This window comes from Ranitomeya imitator, chromosome 1 (genome assembly GCF_032444005.1).
Source record: "Ranitomeya imitator isolate aRanImi1 chromosome 1, aRanImi1.pri, whole genome shotgun sequence".
In the NCBI taxonomy this organism is placed as follows: Eukaryota; Metazoa; Chordata; class Amphibia; order Anura; family Dendrobatidae; genus Ranitomeya; species Ranitomeya imitator.
The window spans coordinates 1029177181-1029195708 of NC_091282.1; the positions used below are offsets into that span (position 1 = coordinate 1029177181).

The 18528-nt window shown below is 42.3% G+C and overlaps 1 protein-coding gene across 3 annotated transcripts in view; it reads left to right on the forward strand.

The window, feature by feature from the left end:
- SMAD1 (SMAD family member 1) overlaps positions 1-18528 on the forward strand; it is a 73673-nt gene that overhangs the window by 44340 nt on the left and 10805 nt on the right. The gene's annotated exons all lie outside the window — the stretch shown is intronic.

Here is an 18528-nt window from a genome sequence, read left to right on the forward strand (position 1 = left end):
ATAAACCATACTCTTAACCGATATCATCGCGTTTGGAATAATAACCTCATCTATAAAACTACAATACCATTTCTTGAACAATAGAAAGAAAATGTATTGCTCTTTTTACATCAATCTTCCACCCAAAGAGTAGAATAAAACGTTATTTAAAAATTGTATAAAAAAAATGATATCCCTGAAAATGTTGCACATAAAACAATCTCTCCCTGCAGTGTCAGGGAAAAATGATTATAGCTCTGACTGTTGCCTCATTCACGCATCTGTGTTGTGTCCATATTTATTTCCAAGAATACAACACACCCCAATTATTTTTGGTGCTGCTCATATGTCTGTTTTGCGCTGACACGCGGTCCATGAAAAAACAAACACATCCGTTTTTTTCCAGACAGCACAGATGGCAGGGGCCAATACAAGTCTATTGGTCCTTTGAGAAATATGGATGGCATCTGTATGTTGAACGCAGTTTACATTGCAGAATATAGGAGAAACTTTGTAATTTCTTTATCCACTTGTGAAAAACACTGATGGCAAAGGGCACAATGACACCAGTACCATTTTTTTTTCCATGTACATGTTTAAACACAGATATGTGATGTGACTTTTGGTGATATTTAAATGAATGTTTAAGGGGGTCTTTTTGTTTTGCTTTTAAAGGGAACCTGTCACCCCCAAAATAGAAGATGAGCTAAGCCCACCAGCATTCTGGAATGCTGTAGATAAGCCTCCGATGTATCCTGAAAGATGAGAAGGTTAGATGAAAAGAGGTTAGATTATAGAGTTAGATTATACTCACCTGGGTGGGCGGTCCGATCCGATGGGTGTTGCGGTCCGGTCCGGGGCCTCCTATCTTCATAGGATGACGTCATCTTCTTGTCTTAACGCTCCGGTGCAGGCGTACTTTGTCTGCCCTGTTGGGGGCAGAGCAAAGTACTGCAGTACGCAGGCGCTGGGCCTCTGACCTTTCCCTGCGCACTGCAGTACTTTGCTCTGCCCTCCACAGGGCAGACAAAGTACGCCTGAGTGTGAAGACGAGAAGAGGACGTCATCGTAAGAAGACGCTGTAGATAAGCCCCTGATGCTGGTGGGCTTAGCTCATCTTCGATTTTGGGGGTGACAGGTTCCTTTTAACAAAACTCTTCTTTTCTTCTTGGTGTGCAAAAACTGTGGTCACCAGGGCTGTGAAGTCGGCAAGCCAAACCGCCTACTCCTCAATTTTCCTGGCTCTGACCCCACAGCACTGGTCACTACTGAGCATGTACATAAAGAGCAGCACAGATTTATCTAATCTAAAAGCTGAGATTCTTAGATCAAGAACAGAACAGACATTTATAGGACATTTCATAATTTTCCCACGTTATTATGAAATAAATTTACTGCACATCCTGTACTGTACTACTACATATATTTTAGGAGTCTGTCCATTTTATACCGACTCCACAGCCCTGGGTGTCACTTCTCTCCTGACTGACCTTAGAGATGAAGCTGTCTTGGAACTTTAAACACACAATGAACGGAGTTATTTTTTATTTTTTTCTTATGGGTATATTCCCACAATGCACATTTAGTGAGTTTTTGATGTTTTTCTGCACTTATTATGTAAATTACGGAAATACTCTATACCCCCCCTCCCCCACCCCCCAACATACAATATTTATTTGTAGGGTTGAGCGAAACGGATCATTCATTTTCAAAAGTCGACGACTTTTGGCAAAGTTGGGTTTCATGAAAAAAACGTGCTTGGCGCCATTTTTTCAGCCAATGAAGGAGCGTGGGCAGAGTGATGACATAGGTCAGAGAGAGAGAGAAAAAAAATTCCCATTTCGCGAAACCCGACTCGACCCTAAAAAAGTAAAAGTCGGTCAACCCTATTTATTTGACTTTTTTTTATCGTGTCTTATTCTACTCCTTGATTAGGGTGTGATTTAAGTCTTTTGTGTATGTTTACACTACTGTTCAAAAGTTTAGGGTCACTTAGATACAGGGTGGATTTGATTTAAATCTAACTGATTTAAATCACTAGTCAGTAAGGCTTGATTTAAATCAGTGATTTAAATCAAAGTTTCTACCTAAACTAGTTCTTGCTACTTTAACATGCAAGTAGATGACGATTTTTAGAATCACTTTTTATATTACTTTTTTCTCCCCAGTTTAATGGGTTAATCATTCATATTTGGACACCACTGTTCTGTTGTACTTAGGAAGGAGAAAAATAATCCTGACCTTAATAACAATTTAAATATATTTATTCAACCGAAACAATAACAACATTACAACATAAGTTATTTGCTTAAACAAACATCCATGTTATTTGGCTAAACAAAATATATATATATTTTAAGAAACTTAGACTGTCAGCCCAGCCGACACATGAAAAACTTAAATATTACTGTCCCTGCTGTCCTCTGTAGCTCACTTGTCGTCATCATCATCATCTTCTTCTTTGTTCCTATTCATAATCTGGAAAAGAAAAACAAGCTTTCCTGCTTTATTGGGTCCCAACCGATTTCTCAATTTAGAATGAATGAGTCCAAAGGAAGAGCATATTCTTTCAACGCCTGCAGAAGAAGCTACTGCTGTTAAAAGTGAAATCATTACTTGAACAGTCTCTAAATCCAAGCGCTTAAGTGACTTCCACCAGTTTACTGGTGTGACCTTCCTTAAAATATCTTCAGCAAACATATATTTCTTGAATGGTTCCCCCTTAGCTCTGAAGTTTATTATAGTTGGCATTAAAGATGGATGATTGCTGAATACCCATGTCATAGCTAACTCCCCTTCCTCAGCACTTAGGGTACCGTCACACAGTGGCACTTTTGTCGCTACGACGGTACGATTCGTGACCTTCCAGCGATATCCATACGATATCGCTGTGTCTGACACGCAGCAACGATCAGGGATCCTGCTGAGAATTGTACGTCGTAGCAGATCGTTTGGAACATTCTTTCGTCGCTGGATCTCCCGCTGTCATCGCTAGATCGGTGTGTGTGACACCGATCTAGTGATGCTTTCGCTTGTAACCAGGGTAAACATCGGGTTACTAAGCGCAGGGCCACCGGAATGTAAGTATGTACTGTTTTTTTTTTACATTTACGCTGGTAACCAGGGTAAACATCGGGTTACTAAGCGCGGTCCTGCGCTTAGTAACCCGATGTTTACCCTGGTTACCCGGGGACCTTGGCATCGTTGGTCGCTGGAGAGCTGTCCAGCTCTCCAGCGACCACACTACGACTTACCAATGATCACGGCCAGGTCGTATCGCTGGTCGTGATCGTTGGTAAATCGTATAGTGTGACGGTACCCTTAGGTTTTGACCCTGATATTGGATATTGACAATATTTGCCAAAAAATGAGCTGGAGTCAGTGCTTGTCCCATTCGTTTGTTTACTGCTTGTAATTTAATTCTGTCCATGTGTAGTTCTGTTTTTAAGTGTTCACTCAGTTCCTTCCAAATTTCAACAGCATCCGCAATAAAACAGCTATTTTTCTGTATTTTGTTTAAAGCTTGAGAGATGGGTTTCAGGAAGCTCAGCATATGTTCAACATTTCTCTTAAGCCCAATGTTGAGGATTTTGGCCGTGACAGTGCCATCTATTTTATCCTCAATTTTCTTCACAAAGTGTCATCAGAATAGGCCAGTTTTTGATATACTGCTCAAAACAGTCCACCACAGAGTTCCATCTAACATCTTGTGGGAGCGTTAGCTTGGTTCCACCCATCCTTTTTCAGAGCTGCTGCAGCAAAATGATTATTACGGAAGTATTTAGCAATTTCAACAACATTAGCCTTTATTTCTGGAACACTTAAGTCTTTGGCTAAGAGGTGCAGCAAATGAGCACTGCAACCATATGTTATTAGCAGCTTTGTATTCCCTCCCTGCTCTTCTAAATCTCTTCTCATCTTGGATATGTTTGCAGCATTGTCAGTGACCAAACTGCGTACTAGACATTTGAATTTTTGTTCACATGTCGTTATAGCTTTTACTGCAACTTCTTGTAAGTATTCTGCTGTGTGTGCATTTCCTGACGTATCAGTTGTTTGTGCAAGGATGACTTTACCTTCTTCTGTTGTTATACAAGCACATACAATAGGATCATTGTGGACATTACTCCACCCATCAATACTAAGGTTAACAATTTTACCCTCCAGAGCTGTTGCACATTGCTCCATTTCTCTGTCATACACTTGATCCAGCAGTTTCCCTGCAACATCAGCTCTGCTGGGTGGACTGTATCCTGGTCTCAGTGACTGAACCATATTAATGAAATGTGGGTTCTCAGTCAGACGGAAAGAAGAGTTTGTTGCATAAATAAACTGGGCAATTTTTTCATCAATCAACTCTTTTTCTAATCTGCTAGTTCTTATCACAAACCTATCTATGGTGGTTCCAGGAGGTAAAGGTTTTTTCTTCCTTTTGGGTGATGGTGGTATGTGGCTGTGGGTGTCTGATTATGATGCTGCTGCTAATGAAGCACTATCCTGGATGGATAACTCTGAAACTGTAGAACAGGATGATGGTGATCTTGGAGGTGGATAGTTTCCAGAATCCATGAATTCCCCTAAACAAAAAAAGTCAATGCTGTTATTTTATTGTTTATACAATTTCTGCTTATTGTACACAACACATCACTGCCCCTGCCCCAAAGGAATATTTGTTTTTCTTCATAACTGTACCAAATGACAGTAACATGCAGTAATAATAAGAAATATAATTTTTCTCACACATGACAGTTCAGTCTTTAGAAATAGGATTCAATAAAAATGTTTACCAACTTGAAGAACCTGCCTGTTCAGAAGTGTTTCTTTGGTCATCTTCATCACCACACTTCTCATGATGTTGCCTCATTCGCGCCACCAGGCCTTGCATCTCTTTGTTGCATCGTTTGCATTTTGCACGCATGCCTGCCTTACCGATAGGCGAAGGAGCTTCATTAAAATATTCCCAAACTGGGTCTCTTTTACGGCCTGCTGCCATTATAAGGAAAGAATGTAATAAACCTCAGATCGTACACACAAACAGATCCAGACTTGTCTGTCTGTGGCTATGCTGTAGTATTGTGCTCAAAGTTTCACTTTCATTTTCTTGTCTGCTTGCCCTTCCTCCTCCTCACACTTAGATTCACATTCTTCTTGTGTTGTGCAGATCTATTCCACTCCAAACCATCAGAAACATATTGTCTAACTTCTTGGACTTGGCACTGAAGGGGTTGATTCTGTATTCATAGGTTTGTAGAACAATAGGATTAAGGTCTTTTTCTCAACTCTGTTCATGTTGTAACATTTTTGCCATGAAGAAGAGGCTGAGACCTCTGCGGAGTCAAATTCAGTTTTGAGAACTGCGTAAGTAAAGCGAGCGTCTGTGATAATATAGGAGAGAAACTGCCCACTAATCCTACAGAAACCTCTGGAAGAGCATGGCATTGTGAATGTTACACATATACAGCCTTTATTCTGAGTTAAACAACTCAGCTTTATCTCATGATGGAAGAACCTTTGGATGGTAAAATATTTTCCTCAAAAAGCAGTTTATTGAAAAAAATCCGATTTAAATAAAAAAAAAATCCGTTTTTTTTTTTATTTTTTTTTAAAAAAAACATTGATTTTTATCCACCCTGCTTAGAAATGTCCTTATTTTTTAAAGAAAAGCCGTTTTTTTTTTCCAATGAAGCTAACATTAAATGATTCAGAAATACACTCTCTACATTTTTAATGTGGTAAATGACTATTCTAGTTGCAAAAGTCTGGTTTGTAATGCAATATCTTCATAGGTGGACAGAGGCCCATTTCCAACAACCATCACTCCAGTGTTCTTAAGGTACTTTGTGTTTGCTAACTGTGCAAGAAGGCTAATGGATGGTTAGAATACCCTTCAAAACCCTTGTGCAAGTATGTTAGCACAGCTAAAAACAGTTTGGCTGATTAGATAACCTATAAACCGGACTTTCCTTTAAGCTTGTTGAGAATCTGGAACGCATTACATTTGTTGGTTGCATAAAACTCTCAAGATGACCAGAAAAAAAAAAAAAAAGAATTTTCATGTGAAACTCGACAGTCTATTCTTGTTCTTAGAAATGAAGGCTATTCCATGCGAGAAATTGCCAAGAAACTGAAGATTTCCTACAACGGTGTGTACTACTCCCTTCAGAGGAGAGCACAAACAGGCTCTAACCAGAGTAGAAAGAGAAGTGGGAGGCCCCGCTGCACAACTGAGCAACAAGACAAGTAGATTAGAGTCTGTAGTTTGAGAAATCGACGCCTCACAGGTCCTCAACTGGCAGCTTCATTAAATAGTACGAGGAAAAACGCCAGTGTCAACGTCTACAGTGAAGAGGCGACTCCGGGATGCTGGCCTTCAGGGCAGAGTGGCAAAGAAAAAGCCATATGTCAGACTGGCTAATTAAAAGAAAAGATTAATATGGGCAAAAGAACACAGACATTGGACAGAGGAATATTGGAAAAAAGTGTTATGGACAGACGAATCCAAGTTTGAGGTGTTTGAACCACACAAAAGAACATTTGTGAGATGCAGAACAACTGAAAAGATGCTGGAAGAGTGCCTGATGCCATCTGTCAAGCATGGTGGAGGTAATGTGATGGTTTGGGATTGCTTTGGTGCTGGTAAAGTGGGAGATTTGTACAAGGTAACAAGGATTTTCAATAAGGAAGTCTATGGCTCCATTTTGCAACGCCATGCCATACCTTGTGCACCGTGCTTGATTGGAGCCAATTTCATCCTACCACAGGTCAATGACCCAAAGCACACCTCCAAATAATGCAAGAACTATTTAGGGAAGGAGCAGGCAGCTGGTATTCTATCTGTAATGGAGTGGCCAGCGCAGTCGCCAATTCTCAACCCCATTGAGCTGTTGTGGGAGCAGCTTGACCGTATGGTGCGCAAAAAGTGCCCATCAAGCCAAACCAACTTGTGGGATGGGCTTCTGGAAGCATGGGGTGAAATTTCTCCAGATTACCTCAGCAAATTAACTGCTGAAATGCCAAAGGTCTGCAATGCTATAATTGCTGCAATGGGAGCATTCTTTGATGAAAGCAAAGTTTGAAGGACAAAATTATTATTTCAAATAAAAATCTTTTTTTGAACGTTGTCAATGACTGGATTAGATTTTCAATTCATTTGGCAACTTATTTGATTAATAAAAGTATGAGTTTTCATGGAAAACACAAAATTGTCTGAGTGACCCTAAACTTTTGAACGGTAGTGTATGTGAAAATTATACATGTTTACTTCTTTTAACTACTTTTTACCTTACTTAGTCCCCTCTATGGTACTTTAAAAGTTCCCCCACCTCCATCCCCTTCTGATATGCTGCAGTAGATAAGTGTTAAGGTACCTTCACACATAACGATATCGTTAACGATATCGTTGCTTTTTGTGACGTAGCAACGATATCGTTAAGGAAATCGTTATGTGTGACAGCGACCAACGATCAGGCCCCTGCTGGGAGATCGTTGGTCGCTGAGGAAAGTCCAGAACTTTATTTTGTCGCTGGACTCCCTGCAGACATCGCTTGATCGGCGTGTGTGACACCGATCTAGCGATGTCTTCACTGGTAACCAGGGTAAACATCGGGTTACTAAGAGCAGGGTCGCGCTTAGTAACCCGCTGTTTACCCTGGTTACCAGCGTAAAAGTAAAAAACAAACACTACATACTTACCTACCGCTGTCTGTCCCCGGCGCTCTGCTTCTCTGCACTCCTCCTGCACTGGCTGTGAGCGTCGGTCAGCCGGAAAGCAGAGCGGTGACGTCACCGCTCTGCTTTCCGGCCGCTGTGCTCACAGCCAGTGCAGTAGGAGTGCAGAGAAGCAGAGCGCCGCCAATAGACTTGTATTAGCGACGGATGGCCACACGTCGCGTCCCTCGTGCGATGGATCCGTCGTGTTTTGGCGGACCGTCGTCACAAAAAAAGTTCAATGTGACTTTTTTTTTTGTCCGTCGCCTCCGCCATTTTCTACAACGTATGCGTGGCCGAAACTCCACCCCCTCCTCCCCGGACTTCAGAATGGGCAGCGGAAGCGTTGAAAAACTGCATCCGCTGCCCACGTCGTGCACAAATTTCACGACATGCGTCGGCCTGACGCATAGCGACGGACCCGTACTGACGCAAGTGTGAAAGTAGCCTAATCTGCGATCCTAATGGCACTACAATGTGCCGAAGCTATGGACGGCGTCCACAGGTTTGGCATTACTGTAGCAGGAAGAAGGCCCCACATAACCATTCAGAGGTCCATTTCTCCATAAGCACAAGCTGAAACCAATGTATTGGGTATTACAAAGGCATATGTGCAGGTTATAAAAAACCTACTGTGATTATTTCTGGGAAATTCCTGTGGAATCTATTCACTACACCCGTAGATGAATTCCCAGAGGGGTGTACTTTTTAAAATAGGGTTTCTTGAGGGAGGTTTCTGCTGTTCTGCCATCTAGTTTCTCTGAATCTTTTGGAGCACAGATTTTCTTGAAAAAGCCGACATGCAGTCAAACAGTACTGTATGGCCACATTTGGGCACTAGTGTTTCCAGCTGAAACTGTGTAACAAATGGGGTCACTTACCACTATTCCATCTTGTCAAAATGTAAACATCTGAGGCTGAAACATCTTAGTGGCAAAATATATTCTCTATGTTCCCCCCGTTTACTGTCAATGATCTAAAATTGTGAAGCTCCTATGGTGTCAAAATGTTCAGTACACCTAAATTGACTCCATTTTACAATCTATGCCCCTCAATGAATTACTTTTAAGGGGTCCGCTGATACCTGATGTGCACCTCAGGGGCTCTGGTAATGTGACATGACACCCACATACCATTCCATTGAAATCTGAACTCCAATATGGTGCTCCTTCCTTCTGACCTTGGGTAGTGTACTCCAACAATAATTTCTAACCATACAGTGGAAATAGTCCACACTCCTATTATTAAAATTAAGATTTTTGTCATGATAAAAAAAATTACAATCTTACCAAGAATTATTTCAGATTTTTTCTCTCTCCACATTTAATGACCCACATAATCTGTATAAATCCACTGAAATGCAGCCAGTTATTTTCATTGCAGTTTACATGTGAACACCCTGCCATAATTGGGATGAGGTTGTGTTCAGAACTGGCCTATCAAACATAAGCTCATGTTTAGTAGTAGGTACACCACTGCCGTAATTTGTGGCGTTAATCAGAATCGCAATAAACTACAGTTGTTCTAGTAGGATTTTTCTGACATTCTTAGTTGCATTTTACAGCAAAAGCCATGGTCCTTTAAACCTCTTACTACACAGCAAAGGAATCGCGCTGATTTTTTAAGACGGCATTATATACCATGGAGCACTGTGAAGACTATCAAGAAGTTTTTCATCAATTTTTGAAGGACATCCAGTTCTGCGTAATATCACTTGTGTAAAATTTATGCCAACAAGAAAAATGTTCCAGGGGGCTGCCTAGAGGCCTACAGAAAGTGTTTTCAATTACTGATTATGTTGTGCCTATGACAACAATCTCCCATAATGTTCCTACGTTTAGCCTGTCAGGTAGGGTGGCAAGACTGTGTAGCTTTTTTTTTTTGTACAAGGAAAAACAACCAAGCTCTGTTTTACCAAACCTACACTGTACATCACCAAAAGAACACCATACCCACAGTGAGGCATGGTAGTCATTATTCTTTGGGGCTTTTGGCAAAATGGGGGAATTATTATTATATCAGTTGGAAACATGCAAGTTTTTGTAGATGCTTAAAGTGAACCTGTCAAAAGGGGTTTGCTAAGTAAACTACAGTGTCAGGCTGGTGCTGTTATACTGATTAACCCCTTAGCGACCGCCGATACGCCTTTTAACGGCGGCCGCTAAGGGTACTTAAACCACAGCGCCGTTAATTAACGGCGCTGTGGAAAAAGTCAATAGCGCCCCCCAGAGGCCGATTTTCTCCGGGGTCTCGGCTGCCGGGGGTAGCCGAGACCCCAGAGAACATGATTCGGGGTTTTTTTTAACCCACCCCGCATTTGCGATCGCCGGTAATCGTTTACCGGCGATCGCAAAAAAAAAAAACAAACAAAAAAAAAAAACGCGATCTCTTTTTGATTTCTCTGTCCTCTGATGTGATCGCACATCGGAGGACAGAGAAAAGGGGTCCCAGGTGGCCCCCCAATACTCACCTAGCTCCCCCGATGCTCCTCGTGTCTCCCGGTGGGCGCCGCCATCTTCAAAATGGCGGGCGCAGTGCGCCCGCCGGCCGGCACCGGGAGAATCTTTGGGGTCTCGGCTGCCGGGGGTAGCCGAGACCCCAAAGAGCATGATCGGGGTCGGTTTTACCGACCCCTGTTTTGCGATCGCCGGTAATTAACTGTTTACCGGCGACCGCAAAAAAAAAAAAAAAAAGTAAAGTGTAATTCTCTGTCCTCTGATGTGATCGCACATCAGAGGACAGAGAAATAGGGGGATTCGGGGACCCTACAATACTCACCTGTGTCCCTGGATCCTCTTACTGCTCCTCCTGGCCGCTGGCAGAAGAACATGGCGGACACATGCCCAGTGCGCCCGCCATCTGTCTCCATCTGCCGGCCGGCAGGAGAACAGCAGTTGGGGCTAAAATTAGGGGTAGGGTTAGGGTTAGGGTTGGGGCTAAATTTAGGGTTAGGGTTGGGGCTAAATTTAGGGTTAGGCTTCTTTCACACTTACGTCGGCACGGGGCCGTCGCAATGCGTCGGCCCGACATACCGACGCACTTTGTGAAAATTGTGCACAACGTGGGCAGCAGCTGTAGTTTTTCAACGCATCCGCTGCCCAATCTATGTCCTGGGGAGGAGGGGGCTGAGTTACGGCCACGCATGCGCGGTCAGAAATGGCGGATGCGACGTACAAAAAAAAACCGTTTCATTGAACTTTTTTTGTGCCGATGGTCCGCCCAAACACAACTGATCCAGTGCACGACGGACGCGACGTGTGGCCATCCGTCACGATCCGTTGGCAATACAAGTCTATGGGCAAAAAATGCATCCTGCGGGCACATTTGCAGGATCCGTTTCTTGTCCAAAATGACGGATTGCAACGGAATGCCAAACGACGCAAGTGTGAAAGTAGCCTTAGGGCTAGGGTTAGGGTTGGGGCTAAAGTTAGGGCTAGGGTTGGGGCTAAAGTTAGGGCTAGGGTTGGGGCTAAAGTTAGGGTTAGAGCTGGGATTAGGGTTAGGGCTTGGATTAGGGTTGGTATTAGTGTTAGGGTTGGCATTAGGGTTACGCTTGGGATTAGGGTTAGGTTTGGGATTAGGGTTAAGGTTAGGGTTGTGATTAGGGGTGTATTGGGATTAGGGTTAGGTTTGAGGTTAGGGTTGAGATTAGGATTAGGGGTGTGTTGGATTTAGGGTTTTGATTAGGGTTATGGTTAGGGTTGACATTAGGGTTGTTTTGGGGTAAGGGTTGTGATTATTGTTAGGGTTGTGATTAGGATTATGGATCAGGTTGGGATTAGGGTTAGGGGTGTGTTGGGGTTAGGGTTGGAGCTAGAATTGGGGGGTTTCCACTGTTTAGGTACATCAGGGGGTCTCCAAACACGACAGCCAATTTTGCGCTCAAAAAGTCAAATGGTGCTCCCTCCCTTCTGAGCTCTGCCGTGCGCCCAAACAGTGGGTTACCCCCACATATGGGGCATCAGCGTACTCGGGATAAATTGGACAACAACTTCTGGGGTCCAATTTCTCTTGTTACCCTTGTGAAAATAAAAACTTGGGGGCTACAATATCTTTTTTGTGAAAAAAAAAATATATTTTTTATTTTCACGACTCTGCATTCTAAACTTAAAGCACTTGGGCATTCAAAGTTCTCACCACACATCTAGATAAGTTCCTTGGGGGGGTCTAGTTTCCAAAATGGGGTCACTTGTGGGGGGTTACTACAGTTTAGGTACATCAGGGGCTCTGCAATCGCAACATAATACCCGCAGACCATTCTATCAAAGTCTGCATTCCAAAAAGGCGCTCCTTCCCTTCCGAGCTCTGCCGTGCGCCCAAACAGTGGTTTACCCCCACATATGGGGTACCAGCATACTCAGGACAAATTGGACAACAACTTTTGGGGTCCAATTTCTCTTGTTACCCTTGTGAAAATAAAAATTTGTGGGCAAAAAGATCATTTTTGTAGAAAAAATGCAATTTTTTTTTTTCACGGCTCTACGTTATAAACTTCTGTGAAGCTCTTGGGGGTTCGAAGTGCTCACCACACATCTAGATAAGTTCCTTAAGGGGTCTAGTTTCCAAAATGGTGTCACTTGTGGGGAGTTTTCACTGTTTAGGCACATCAGGGGCTCTCTAAACGTGACATGGCGTCCGATCTCAATTCCAGCCAATTCTGCATTGAAAAAGTCAAACGGCGCTCCTTCACTTCTAAGTTCTGTGGTGCGCCCAAAAAGTGGTTTACCCCCACATATGGGGTATTGGCGTATTCAGGAGAAATTGCATAACAAAATTTATGGTTACATTTCTGTTTTTACACTTGTGAAAATAAAAAAAATGGTTCTGAATTAAGATGTTTGCAAAAAAAAGTTAAATGTTCATTTTTTCCTTCCACATTGTTTCAGTTCCTGTGAAGCACGTAAAGGGTTAATAAACTTCTTGAATGTGGTTTTGAGAACCTTGAGGGGTGTAGTTTTTAGAATGGTGTCACACTTGGGTATTTTCTATCATATAGACCCCTCAAAATGACTTCAAATGTGATGTGGTCCCTAAAAAAAAATGGTGTTGTAAAAATGAGAAATTGCTGGTCAACTTTTAACCCTTATAACTCCCTAACAAAAAAAAATTTTGTTTCCAAAATTGTGCTGATGTAAAGTAGACATGTGGGAAATGTTATTTATTAACTATTTTTCGTGACATATCTCTCTGATTTAAGGGCATAAAAATACAAAGTTTGAAAACTGCAAAATTTAAAAAATTTTCGCCATATTTCCATTTTTTCATAAATAATCGCAAGTAATATCGAAGAAATGTTACCACTAACATGAAGTACAATATGTCACGAAAAAACAATTTCAGAATCAGCGGGATCCGTTGAAGCGTTCCAGAGTTATAACCTCATAAAGTGACAGTGGTCAGAATTGCAAAAATTGGCTCGGTCATTAAGTACCAAATTGGCTCTGTCACTAAGGGGTTAAAATGATACCTTGGTTGATGAAATCCATCTTGTGGTTGTTGTTTAAGCTTTTATTTGTAGTTTTCAGTTAATGAGATTCTCGTGCTTCGGCCTGTGACGGGGGGCTTCATTTGGTGCTCTGCTTAAATATGCATCCTTACGGGCTTATGACAGATCACTGATTTGTTCATGACCTGCCCCCTATTTTGCATAATGTATACACTATTGTGGGGTTAGAAGAAAAAAAAAAAAGTACATTCAGTAAAATTGCTGCGGAGCCTGCACAGTAGCATCTATGCCTTACTGTGCTACAGCAAAATGGCACCTGCTCAGTATCTTCTATTGGTAAGCGATAGAAGCTACTGTTCATGCACCGCCGCCATTTTGCTGGAGGAAAAAAATTTGGCTGCAGCTAGATGGCGTTTGCGCAGTACCATCTATTGGGAAGAGAGATGCTATTGCGCAGGCACAATTTTGCTGAATGTAATTTTTTTTTTTCTAACCTCACAACATTATATACAGTATGTAAAATAGGAGGGATCAGGGACCCATCATAAGCCATCAGTATGATAATTAATCCAAGCACCACACAAAACTCTGCCCACTGGCCGCCCTGTACCACGACAATCTCATTAACTGAAAAAGTAAAGATGAAACAACAACCACAAGACGGATTTAATCAACCAAGGTATCATTGTAATCAGTGTAATGGCGCTGACCTGACACTGTAGGTTAAGGTACCGTCACACTAGACGATATCGCTAGCGATCCGTGACGTTGCAGCGTCCTGGCTAGCGATATCGTCCAGTGTGACAGGCAGCAGCGATCAGGCCCCTGCTGTGCTGTCGCTGGTCGGGGAATAAAGTCCAGAACTTTATTTGGTCGCTGGACTCCCGCAGACATCGCTGAATCGGCGTGTGTGACACCGATTCAGCGATGTCTTCACTGGTAACCAGGGTAAACATCGGGTAACTAAGCGCAGGGCCGCGCTTAGTAACCCGATGTTTACCCTGGTTACCATCCTAAAAGTAAAAAAAAACAAACACTACATACTTACCTACAGCCGTCTGTCCTCCAGCGCTGTGCTCTGCACTCCTCCTGCTCTGGCTGTGAGCGTTGGTCAGCCGGAAAGCAGAGCGGTGACGTCACCGCTCTGCTTTCCGGCCGCTGTGCTCACACAGACAGTACAGGAGTAGTGCAGAGCACAGCGCTGGAGGACAGACGGCTGAAGGTAAGTATGTAGTGTTTGGTTTTTTTTTACTTTTAGGATGGTAACCAGGGTAAACATCGGGTTACTAAGCGCGGCCCTGCGCTTAGTTACCCGATGTTTACCCTGGTTACCAGCATCGTTGGTCGCTGGAGAGCTGTCTGTGTGACAGCTCTCCAGCGACCAAACAGCGACGCTGCAGCGATTCGGATCGTTGTCGGTATCGCTGCAGCGTCGCTAAGTGTGACGGTACCTTTACTGAGCACAATCCTGCTGACAGGTTCCCTTTAATATCCTTTAATCTTGAAGGCTAACAAACTTTCTGAATGCCATCTTGAGTATACTGAAAGGGTGGAGTGATGTATTTTAAATTGAGTTCACACTGTGAATTTTGCACAGCAAGTCCACAACAATTTACAGCACAATAGTGATTTTTTTGTTTGTTTTTTTCCCAAAACTCAGTCGCTCGTTACTTCTGGGGGAACAAAATCTTCATGCAAATTAAAGCATTGCGCAGATTTCAGATCTGCAGTCATCTCCATCTAAGGCCCCATTCACATGTCTGTGTTTATGTGAAAAAAATGGTCCTGGTGTCATCAGTTGTGCATCAATGTGTCCGTTTTTACCGTTTCGGTGTTTTTTCACCTATAGATAATGAAAAATAAAATTTCCTGTTCTGTGCAATGTTAAACAAAGGACAACATGTGGATGACACACGGATGCCATCCCCATCTGCGTGCTGTATGTAGTTTTCTCAGACCCATAGACTTAGACTTTTCATAGACTTTTCAATCACGTCACTGACATTCTCAACGCTTTTTTTTTTAAAGCAACAACTTCACTTTTGAAAGGATTTGGTGTTGGAATATAGAATTTTTTTTCTCAGCGGCCTTGAGGGCTTGTAATGGAGTCAGACAGGCTCTTCATGAATCAGGAGCATCTTACAAGTGGTGGGTTCCCTCTTGCACCACTCCTGAAATCTTGCTTGACTTTGTTTGTGGGAAAATCCCTTTAATTTTAAAGTTGATTTTAATCTCTAGATCTTGTAATAATAATAATTTCTACAATTGGATGGGTTTAAATAAAATGTTAATGTGCTGAGATAATCTCATAAATGTGCCTGTACTGTGTAATGGCCGTGTTTGACCGTACAGGGACATGGTCTGATCATATCACAGTTCCTGGGCAGGGGAGGAGAAAACGAGCATACAAACAGGATAGCATGGGATCACAGCTAATTCATTTTGTGACATGAAGCATTTCCCTCCCTGTTTTTTAAAAAATGTTCTACCTCAAACAAAATCATTTGTGATCCCATGCTGTCCTGTCTGTATATTCTCTTTTCCTTCCTCCCCTGCCCAGGAGTTTTGGCATGATCAGCCCATGTCCCTGCATGGTCAGACACGGCCATCACACAGTACACAGCAGAGGCACATTTATAAAATTATCTCAGCACAGGTACATTTTATTTAAACCCATCCAATTGTAGAAATTATTATTATTCCAAGATCTAGAGATTACACTGTACATACAGTAGCACATTTATAGGATTATCTTGGCACAGGAATATATATATATATATATATATATATATATATATATATATATATATATATATACACGTACGTACAGTACAGAACAAAAGTTTGGACACACCTTCTCATTTAAAGATTTTTTTCTGTATTTTCATGACTATGAAAATTGTAAATTCACACTGAAGGCATCAAAACCTGAACTTAACAAAAAAGTGTGAAACTACTGAAAATATGTCTTATATTCTAGGTTCTTAAAAGTAGCCACCTTTTGCTTTGATGCCTGCTTTGCACACTCTTGGCATTCTCTTGATGAGCTTCAAGAGGTAGTCACCGGGAATGGTTTTCACTTCACAGGTGTGCCCTGTCAGGTTTAATAAGTGGGATTTCTTGCCTTATAAATTGAATTGGGACCATCAGTTGAGTTGTACAGAAGTCTGGTGGATACACAGCTGATAGTCCTACTAAATAGACTGTTAGAATTTGTATTATGGCAAGAAAAAAGCAGCTAGGTAAAGAAAAAACGAGTGGCCATCATTACTTTAAGAAATGAAGGTCCGTCAGTCCGAAAAATTGGGAAAACTTTGAAAGTGTCCCCAAGTGCAGTGGCATAAACCATCAAGCGCTACAAAGAAACAGGCTCACATGAGGACCGCCCCAGGAAAGGAAGACCAAGAGTCACCTCTGCTTCTGAGGATAAGTTTATCCAAGTCACCAGCCTCAGAAATCGCAGGTTAACAGCAGCTCAGATTAGAGACCAGGTCAATGCCACACAGAGCAGCAGACACATCTCTACAACAACTGTTAAGAGGAGACTTTGTGCAGCAGGCCTTCATGGTAAAATAGCTGCTAGGAAACCACTGCTAAGGACAGGCAACAAGCAGAAGAGACATATTTGGGCTAAAGAACACAAGGAATGGACATTAGACCAGTGGAAATCTGTGCTTTGGTCTGAGGAGTCCAAATTTGAGATCTTTGGTTCCAACCACCGTGTCTTTGTGCGATGCAGAAAAGGTGAACGGATGGACTCTACATGCCTAGTTCCCACCGTGACGCATGGAGGCGGAGGTGTGATGGTGTGGGGGTGCTTTGCTGGTGACACTGTTGGGGATTTATTCAAAATTGAAGGCATACTGAACCAGCATGGCTACCACAGCATACAAATACAGAAAAATCTTTAAATGAGAAGGTGCGTCCAAACGTTTGGTCTGTACTGTATAAATATATATAATTATTATTTTACAAATACCACCAATTGTGGAGTTATTATTATTTCAAGGTCTATTGATTAAACTCTACTTTATTCATGGGACAACACCTTTAAGGAACTGGCATAAGAGCTCTGCCATAGGCATCGCGTCACTTTGCATGGACTGACCGGGCACCTCTCCTGACCGGAGCATGACCGCGTGATGTATTTCTATGCAGCGGTCAAGCTCAGGTCAGCAGAGCCAACGGCCGAGGAGGATTGTGATGAGATCCTTGCATGAGTTATATATCTGTCTAAGCCCTCATAATTACGAAATTTGGCTTCTTCTCCCACTTAAAGACTGCTCTTGCTCATTTAATGCCAGACCCCTTCGTCGTTTGCATTACTGGCTTTGGCAAAATAAAAGCTTGTGGTTGGTTTTTTTTTTCTTTGTTTTTTTTTTGGAGAACCCATTTTAATATCCCTCCAAGATTGCAGTATGTTGACAGGATAGTGCTGAAAATGTTCAGTTGTGGCCAAGAAATGCCAAATGGGGCTACAATGCCACAGTCAGAGGTTCTGAACACTGATGTTTGGACTCCTTAAGTTATTGATCTTTTCATCCAAAACCTGATAATTTAAAAGGAGTCAGTGGGCACAAAATGACTAGACCAATCATCGGCACACTATGGCGTGGTCAAACAGTTCAGTGCACCTTCCCATCTACTTATTTTGCAGTGATCTCCATTCTCCTGTCCCTTAATTAACATTTGGATTTTGCAAGAGTAGTTCTAACTGGACTGGCATCAGAAGTTAATTACCAGTTCAGTGTGGATGCAGCTCAGTTGTCACATATTGGGATGTTGTGATGGGCTGCAGATGTTAGTACATGTATTCCTTACTGTACAGTCTAGGATCCCACCGCTCCATGGACCTGCCGCCTCTGAATCTGTGTGCTTTCATACAGATGTTGTAGTCGCTGGCTTTCCACACACAGGTTACTGTACGGTGGGCAGTTATGTAACTCTTTTCTTCATAATGTTATCATTTTAGGGCTGTCTTTCACCTGTATGGTGGTTCAGCTATAAATGGAAAATTACACATCAACTGCTATATGAAATTATGGGTCTTCTAGTCCTCCAGTTTTAGACAAGTCGGCAGTATTTTAACACATCTGGTCTTTCCTGTCCCATTAAACCTAGATGGGAATAGTCTAAATGGAGATGATCATAGTCTGCAGACCTTGGAACGTCAGGGATTGTTGGACTAGTCACACCTTCTGCAAACTTGAAAGAAACACTAATTCACAGTAAAATGGAAACCAACCTGTGTCCGTTTAAGGCTGGGGCTGCACGTCTGTTTTGATTGTGACAAAAGTCTCATGGCCAGTTATCCCATATGCCGCTGCTATCAATGCATAGTGCAAGAAAATGGTGAATGGCGTTCAGTCACTACCCCTGAGGGATCGCAACCGTCT